General features: G+C 36.3%; 1 long non-coding RNA gene across 1 annotated transcript; it reads left to right on the top strand.

The window, feature by feature from the left end:
- The first annotated feature begins 5,780 nt into the window (after positions 1-5,780).
- On the top strand, positions 5,781-6,740 carry LOC138326940 (uncharacterized). Its single transcript, XR_011208984.1, has 3 exons — positions 5,781-5,854; positions 6,133-6,242; positions 6,591-6,740. It is a non-coding gene; the product is annotated as an uncharacterized lncRNA (long non-coding RNA).
- Positions 6,741-9,976: the final 3,236 nt, after the last annotated feature.

Here is a 9,976-nt window from a genome sequence, read left to right as displayed (position 1 = left end):
TAAATCGGGCACCAACACCATAAAATAAATAAAAGTTTCGCGTAATTAGAAACATACAAATGTATATATGTTTCTGGCGTAATAACGCCAAAGTTTCGCGTTATATAACGCCATTGTTTCGCGTAATATAATATCAAATAATTTCTTTTCAAAGTCATCTTACAAATATATACAAAGTGCCGTCATTAAGACGATAAAAGCCCCATTATGACAAACACCTTGAACAGCAGATCATTAAATTAAGATTCACCCTGGCGGTGTGGCCGATATAATATGCATGAGCGAGCTGGCTTCGTAGTAGTAGTAGTAGATCCCTCCTCTATTAGGAGAACCAGCCACATGGCTGTGGTATATGGACATCAATGTTATTTAACTATACAAGGAAAGGCATTGTTTACAGCTCATGTGGGAGACGACTATTATTAGTTTGTTAGTGCCCTCTTGGCGGTAGTTGGGATGTTAATATGATATGCTGTAGGAAGGTCCCTATTCCTGTTGCTGGGATATATACAGTGTACTGATAATATAATTTAACTATTAGATAAGTATTTTATAAATACAGTAGTATCTACAGTAATACTCGTTGTGACTGGTTGGAGGTTTATTTGACATACAATTGTCTCTGGGTAACTTAATACACCAATTCACTTCCTATTACTGGATTTATGTTGAGGTGTTAATGTCCAACAGCACACTACGTCTTAGATGCAGCGCATAGCACATGTTGCGAGACAGGCATTCAATCTTTGATGCGGTTTCCTTGTCCTGAATGGCAAATGGCAGGTTGGGATTTGTCACATCAAGAATTGTCTGTAGAAGCTTATCCTGATCACATGTAAGTGTGGAACTAATAACATTGTCGGTGTTGTCACGGACAATTTGCTGGATGGAGATGATGAACGGGAACCGGATCGGTTCCAGGTTAGGACATTGTAGAACATAGTGTTTGACATCTTCTCTTTTCGCTAGACACAGAAGACATGCTGGTTTAATATTGTGGATGTACTTAGCCCTGTTTGCTTGAAGACTGTATGATTGCTTTTCTGACGGCCAAGATGTCCATCGGTGCTGACCCAAAGACGTTATGGACAGAAGCAGAGCGCATAGTGTGATGGTGTAGATACTTATGGGATGACCTCCCTTCGCGCATAGTTTCCACTTGATGTCTCCAGTAGATGCTAACTGCTGCTTTGATGGTCCTCTGCCACTGTCCCTTTGACAGAGACTTGTCTAGTAGATAAATTGCCGATGGTAGACTGTATTTCTCCGTAAGATGTTGTATGTGGACAATTTGATTTGATTTGGTTTGATTAGTTTAACGTCCTATTAACAGCCAGGGTCATTTAAGGACGTGTCAGATTTGTTGGTGGAGGAAAGCCGGAGTACCCGGAGAAAAACCACCGACCAGCGGTCAGTACCTGACAACTGCCCCACATAGGATTCGAACTCGCGACCCAGAGGTGGAGGGCATGTGGTTATATGTCGGTACATCTTAACCACTCGGCCACCGCGGCCCCAAAATATGTGGACAAACCAGCTACTTGAGGTGTCATCCTTAATACTCAGCTGTCTGCGTGCAATTTGGTTCTCAGGCGAGTCTGTTCTTATGATGCTGCCGAACATGGAGAGTGTTTGTTTATCGATGTATGCTTCAATAGGAAATTCTCCTGATAGTATGTACACTGCTGAGTCAGCTGTGGAGGATGGAAGTCCCATGATGTGCTTCAGTGTTTGTTTGTGAAAGCGGTTAAAGTTGGTCAGATCTTTCTTGGTGAGGGACCACTGCTTCCAGTCCATATACCATCCTGGGTCTAACATACGTGTTCCACAGGTTAATGAGGACTTTGGGGTTCACTCCGCTGTATCCATGTAGCCCTGCACCCATTAGTGAGTATGTGGTCCTTCTTGCTAGCTGTATTCTTACATCGGTGATACCTTTTGTGGAGTTTTTACTGCCAGATGAGCGTGTGATACCAAGATGTTTGTAGTTGGAGACTACCTCTAGTGGCTTGTCGTTCAACTCAAAGTTTACAAGTTCATCCTGGCGCTTCTTCGGCTGATTGAAGATCATGATCTTACTTTTGTCGGCACTAAGATTGTAACGTTCTCTAGCTGCAAACTTTCCCTGTAGGTGCAGCATGACCTGTAGTTCACAAGGGTCTTCAGACAGGAGTACAATATCATCTGCACAAGTAGGAGTACCTACATGTATGGAGCCTATTTTACATCCCAGATCGTTCCTTTCCAGCAGAGCCAGAAGTGGGTTTATGAACATTTTATAAGCTGTCGGTGACCAGCATCCTCCTGTCGAACACACTGTCGTTCCATAAATGGTTCCGAGATAGATCCTTCCCATTTGACACAGGACTTGGGGTTGTTGTACCAATCCTTCATCAGGAGCCATTCTGTGGAATGTAAGCCGTACTGATATAACCGTCTCAGCATGGAATTATGCCAGACTACATCGAAAGCTTTTGAAGCATCAAGAAAGGCTGCATAAAGTGTGTGGTCAGAGTCGGTACATTCGGCTACACATTCTGTTAGGAGTAGAGCTGCGTTGTTAGGGGATGTTCCTTTGGTGAACCCTTTCTGCATCTTGCTGAGATGCGTGTTGATGACTTGGGCATTTCGTTCAAGATGCAGTTTCTCGAAGACCTTCCCTATAATACTGGAGATGGTGATTCTACGATACGAGTTAGGATCGTTAGGTGGCTTCCCTTGCTTCTTGAATATCGGGGTGATTATTCCTGATTTGAACGCTTGTGGGATACTTTGTTCTGCATGTATCTTGGAGAATAGCTTGACTAGGGTACCAAGTAAGCCGCTTCCTGCAAATATTAGATGTTCTGCTGTTATACCATCCTTGTCAGCCGCCTTACCGAGGTGAAATGATCTAACTACATTGCTGATCTCTTCCTCTGTATACGATTTCTTAGAGGCTTCTCTGCAGTAATTAGTGATAGCTTCGATATCACCATCTATTTGTGACTGATAGTGGTTGTCATATAGGTTGTTATCCTCAGGCTGACTGAGATGTTCGAAGTATCTTGCCCATCCAGCACAGATTTCATCAGTGTCCTGTAAGTATCTGTCATCAATGATGAGGCGTGACAGTTTGCCTGAGTTGTTGTTGCTTCTTTGTCTCTTCACAAGGAGGTGGAATAATTTCATATCTGATGGGTGGGCTTCCATTATATCTCTATATCTCTCTTCGGTTGCAATATCTCATGGTCGGCTATAAAAAGTCTATCTTTATGGGACGTTTTACATCTATATATGGATATCTCATTGGTCGGCTATAAAAAGTCTATCTTTTTTCGGGACGTTTTACATCATATATATGGATTTCGCCGTTACTACCCGCTTTTTTGTTCACACGTAGACATCCATGTTGTGAAAAAGTTATGAATAGATAATTGATTTCAATGTATCATATTTCTGTTATACACGAAAAATCTGTTCATAACACTATTTAATATAAAATATAACGAAATGTGAACCACACTGGCCAGACCACGGCCGCTCGTGCATGGCTTCGCTGGTAGATCACCTCGGCAACAGCCGATAGTTGGGAAATTAATAATATTTATACGTAATTACCAACACATATCTCAATAAGGTCTTGTAAATATATATATATATATATATTTCGTTATTTCCCATGTATATATTATTTTAAATGAATGGTATAAACCACCGTTACACATAAATGAAGATATACATGTACGTGTACGTAGACGTACAGTATGGCTGCCGATATCTCGTCGAAAAATAAAATAGTGAAATCGTTCAATTTTATGAGTTTTATTTTTTATTTTTTTAATCACTTTTATTCCATGTGCCGTTATGTGAAGTCCCAAATTGAGGTGATATTACTTTTAAATAATTTGAATACATGTTAGATAGACTACATTTAGATTTATGAATATAGCTACAATTGTAGATCGTACTTACTATAAATGCCGACCAGGACACATAGCGCATGGCTTTCAGAATTCTAAAATACTCGAAGTTATTGTTTAAAAATATGATAAAAAGTAACTATAAAATGACTCATTTGAATGTGTATATAAACTAAATTTTCAAAATTTCTAACGAAAAAGCAAGGACGTAAATGAGAAGGATAAGTCACACTGAGTTTTTGGGCAAAGACAGCGCAGGCGCTTTTGTGTTTGTGCACTGACCGTGACGTTGGGCGACGACTGATTTCCTTTGATATCCACCGCCGCAGCCTTTGATGTAGCATGGGGGTGCGAGGGTTACCGTCTTACTTTCTGAAGCGTGCTGCCATTTCATGAGCGGTCGTATTTTTTAACGATAGTTTTAAGACAATTTCTTCTAAATCTTCCGTCTTTAAAGCAAGTTATAAACGTTGTGAAATTTAATTTACTTTACATTGGCGTTTCGTTTGACTCGATAAGACAAGTATTTGTTGAGAAAAAACGGTTTTTTATTCTCGGTTCATAAGCGTCTCGCGTGGTGTTTAGTAGTGTAAAGAGACAGACACGAATCCTTCTCACTTATAAATCCTTGGAAAAAGTTAACCAGAATACATAATTTTGTGACTATGAAAAATCACGAAATTCGGGATCTCGGCAGTACTGTACGTAATGGCTGCAGTGCGCTTGGGGTATCTATGAAGGCAAATTTTTTCATTTGGTCATAATCACACATCGTAAGGTGTTTTTACCAAGTAAGACTTAGAAAACAGTAATTGCTTATTAAAATATCGGTATTATAATATTTTGGGGAAACTTGGAATTCAATTGGTAGTTTCTGTCAATTTTGTAACTTCTGTCAATGTTTATACGTAGGTCTAATGGCGACCGTGTTTTTTTCTCGTGGCGGGTAGAAAATGGATTATAAACGGAGTAAAATATATAAATACCAAAATGTTTAATATCTAAATATTATTTTTAAATATTTTTATTTACCCTTTTTTATAATTAAAATAACAGGATGCTCATCGATATTAAAAATATCTATATAGATATGACGTCACGTCAGACCATTGACTATGACGTCATAATCCCAATGAGAATTCACGACAGAAAACAAGCTTAGAGTTTCTTTGTTAGGAGAAAAGATAAGAACATGTACGAATTATATATATATGAAGTTACATACTGTATATTTTCAAATTCCCAATGGATAAATTTTCGAAATTCTATACAGAGCAAGGTCTAATATTAATGTAAAGATGCTCCACCGCTGACAAATGATATTTTTAACTGTCAAAAAACAGCAGCAGACGATCTAGTATTTTTTCTTCAGTTACAAAAGTTACTTACTTTGCACCATTACCATCGTTGAAAAGTTTGAGCTTCTAATTTTACTTCAAGTTAAAAATTTCAAAAATAATTAATTGCATCCCGAAAAATATCCATGGCACTATATCCTATATGGCATGAAGTGCTGATTGCGAATGCACCAAAGACATAATAAATTATTTTATATTATTTTTGGTGTTAATTAGACATATATATACACGATTAAACACCAATTATTGTTCAAATGAGGAAAATAGGCGGCGGAGCATCTGTAAAGAATTGTACACTATATATTTACTTTCTAAATTGTATAGTTTAAGTTGTATCTATCGATATTTGAAGGAGAACATGATAAATCTTCATTATGAAAACGGGACTATGTCTTAATCTTAAATGCTTTCAAAAATATGATTGTGTTTGTTCTGGCCAAAAAAAGATGCAGCTAATGATAGGTTAATTGATTATCAGAATTACCCTCAGAGTTACAATAACATAACGAGTCTTCCTTTACACAGATTCCGTATGTAAACAATACCCAGGAATTGACAGTCAGTGCTACAGGCACGGGGATCTGTTTAGTGGAGGTAAATGATTCATGATTTGGTTATTTTACCTGAGGAACAATGTCTTATGTTATGGTGCGGTCGTGGGCGAAAATTACAATGCAGAAATGGTTTGATTTTTCTTGTATTTCAAATAAGTTCAAGAACTTTCCAACATTTCATTATAGCAACATTAGTTGTTGCATTATGATATCTTTATTATACTATAATTTAATTACTTCATAATACTTATTAGATATATTAATGTCATGAAAGGCAAGATTATATATCATATATCTATGCTATATTCTTTAAACCAGGTTTCTGTATTTTTCAACGTTGAAGAAGAGCTACGTGAACCAGCTTTTGCAATGAATACTACATTGAGAAACGAAACAATGGAAGGTTTCAAACTGGATGTTTGCTTCCGGTAAATTATCTGTAGTTATTTTTAGACCTTCTTACGTATTAAATTTTTGTTTATTTCAAATAAGATTTCCTGAAACTCCGAGGATTTTTTTGTTTGTTTTTATATAGATTCTTAATATCGTTTTATTAATCTCGTATGAAATTTAAGATATATATGTCTTCTTCAACACATTCCTGTCGTTTTCCTAAAACGTTGTTAAATGTACGATTGAATAAATTTGCGTCATTCGAGGACAACTGGCTCAACAATTCTCGATTTATTTAAATCTACAACACAAAAGAGTTTCCTTAGTTAGATAATGTTCGTTGCACTGGGATTATGTCTCTTTTTTATTTTTCTGTTTTGTAGGTGGCTGCGAGAAGGGCAGAGTACAATGGCTCTTTTAGATGTGGGTTTTCCGACGGGGACGGAAGGGGATATTACTACAATAAAAACAAACGCTGCACCAACTTTTAAACGGGCAGAACAGAAAGAAGAAAATATAGAGATGTATTTTGACTACGTAAGTCACTGTATGTATGGGAAATCTCTGTTTATAAGGATTAAGTTGAATAGATTTTTTATATTATGGAGATATGACATAAAAAACTGAGTGTATTCTAAATAACCGGTTCATGATGAGAGTACACTCAGATTTTTGTGTTATATTTCCTTAACATACTCTCCACATCGTTCAAGTTAATCTTTTTTATTCAATTTACTGAAGGTAATCTCTTCAATATCCAAAATTCATTTTGGGACTCGTTTATCTATAATAGCATTACGCCGTCATCTCAGCAAATCGGAAGCAACGTCGTTACAAAGGGCGACGCCATTTTTTCCTTCATAGGCTGATAAAGTAAATTTTTCAGCCAATGAAATTGTTCGTAACAAGCTAAATTGAAGAATCTTATATGATACATTTCATGAAATCTTTAATTGTCCTTTATATACATGTACAATACATGATCTACATTTTACATGTATGACTTTTCAAAAAAATCTGAATTTATTATTTTGCAAGCATCTTTCAATGCGTTATACTTTATATAGCATAAAATGTTCGTTGTGTAGAATATTTCGTTGTTTTAATGGGGATCTGGTTGAACCACTAATATAAAACATGTCGAACGTTCAAATCACAAATGAAGTAACCACAAACTTTTCATGTAAATTTCTCTTTAGGCTATTTTCATATTTTTGAATTCGGACGTTTGCGATGAATTTTGATATACATTAGTTTTCTAAGTTTTCTACAATAACGTCATTGTGTTATTTAGGTGTATTATAACAGTTTTTATATTCTTTTATGTTTTTTTTATTTTATGTCATTTCATTATATTTATATGGGGGGAGGTATTATTCTTGATTGCTGTTTACTGATACAAAACGTATATAAACGTTATCATACCTAAATTATCCATGTGCACTTACTTTTCAGTGATTTTACATTTGAATTTAATTAGTTTTTTAATTGTTGAAACTTTTAGTATGATTCTGTTCGCCTGACTAATTACGTTAAATTTACACGTGAAAGCCTAAAACTTTTGCTTTACTGTTACAATGCAAAGAATCCTGGGTGAAAGGGTGACCGGACAAGATAATGTGCCGTTACCATACAGGTTGTTTTGGGTAGCCAGTATATGTCAGCTAATGTCAAATGAGGGCCCTCGTGAACCATTCTAAGTAAAATTACGCGGACAGGTAAGCCCTACCTGATTAAGGCATTTACATCATAATTCATATATTATTTTAAGGCGCTCTTTTGATAGGTGGATCATGATAACAGATAGTGATGTCGACGGCGGCCGGCGGGTGGCCCGATGTGGTGAAAGTTGTACCGACTTATTACCACATGAACACCTCCTCCTCTTGGTGATGCGGGTTCGAATTTTTTTTTTTGTTTTCCCCCATGTGGGGCTGTTGACAGGTTCCTGTCCGGGTCACGGTCGGTGGTTTTTTTCTCCGGCGTACTCAGAGCTTTCCATCAACATTAACACAACAGCATGGGCTCGTTCCTTTACATATCGACCCCTGGGCTGTTTATAATAGGGCGTAAAAATAAATAATATTTTATACGAAACCAAAGATAGAGCATAGATTTTTCCCCGAGGCACAATAATGTAGGTATATAATACCGTGGAGGTACGCGGGGTGTGTTTGTAACTTTGTGTGATCCTGGGAGTATAAGGGTATGTTTTATTTATTGTCTGTGTTACTCGTCGTGGTTTGTTACAATTTATAAAAGTTTTTAGTAACACCGTTTTTTTTGTGAGTATTTATGTTCATCAAAAACCGCACAAATTGCAGGTATATTCACCATAGACATGAATTTTTCACGTTATTTTATCCCCAATTACACCTTTGGAGTGCATTTAATCCTAAGTAATATTATTCTGAAAATTAAATGTTACAACTTTTATAGAGGAAAACTAGTTTTTTATGATTTATTGGATTATATAAGGTAATACAGGGCGTGGCATACGTGTATGGACATGGGATAAACAAGATAATGTATTGGTATGATGAGATATTGTTAAATCACCTTATCTTGTCTAGCTGATTTAGATTCTATCGTAATTTAATAGAAAACGGCAAAAAATATAATTAATATCAAGTTTATATAATCTCATGTTTTTGGAAAATACACTAAAAGTTTTTTCCAGTTTCAGTTTTCTGTAGATTTTTTACCCACCCATTGTCTGGTTTGACTGAACTGAATTAAGTGCGTTACGCATTTATTCCGTTTTGATTTTCCTTATGGAGTTATTCTTTAATGATGTTTAAAGTTTGAATAATTATGAGAATAAGAATACCATCTTTTCCTTTGTGCTGACGTAGTTCCATTCTGTCATTGGGTGGGCGCCAAAGATACATTTGGGTTCTCTTGTTTAATATTTCTTATTTGTTTCATACATTATGTATATCTTGTTTGTTTCTATTGTGATATTCTTATGTGAACCGTGTTTGTTCTTCTATGTGTTATAATCATTAATTGTTTTTAATATATGCCGAACAATCATCATAAAAGGTAGTATTAGGATTACAGTGTTTGTCCCATGTTCACTATTTGACTAGTAATTTTTGTATCCTTTTTGCACCATACGTTTTGTTAGGATCCTCGTGCTCACCACGTATTTAATACGGAGTGTGAGTACAGCGAACAACACGGGAAGGTTTGACCCGGGAATAAACACGAGCGTTACTCAGGCAATTAACTCGATTTGTCATTTGATCTCTAGGCGAAACACAATGAACAGTATTCTACAAGGCTGGTTAATGTACTTGCCCAACGCATCGACCACAGGAATCGTTGGCAAGGATATACGGACAATTGTTTATACATATTATTTATCCAATAATATTGGTGAAAGAATTGGATTTCATCATAAGTTAAAAAGTGTTTCATTACTACATCTAATCGATGGTTTTTGTTTATTTTCATTTATACGGTTGTATAATTCAAATCCTGCTGTCGTTGTTGCGTTCTGGGGCCAAGAATATCATTGGCGACAAAGTCAAGGTCATTAATTACTGGATTACCGTTTGTTTTAGTAATGACCAGGCTAAAGGGATCTGGTTTTCAGCACTATTCAAATAGTTTGTAATGGTTTTTAACGTCCTCTTTTTATGTGAATAAGGTATTTTACTGGTTGTTAGACTTATGACTCGTGTCGTAGATCTTGAAGGCTGGAAGTGTGTATTAACATCACAACTTTCACTACCAGCTCGTTAGAAGGGCGTTATCTTCAACT

This window comes from Argopecten irradians, chromosome 7 (genome assembly GCF_041381155.1).
Source record: "Argopecten irradians isolate NY chromosome 7, Ai_NY, whole genome shotgun sequence".
Lineage (NCBI taxonomy): Eukaryota > Metazoa > Mollusca > Bivalvia > Pectinida > Pectinidae > Argopecten > Argopecten irradians.
This window is presented reverse-complemented; position numbering and strand designations above follow the sequence as displayed.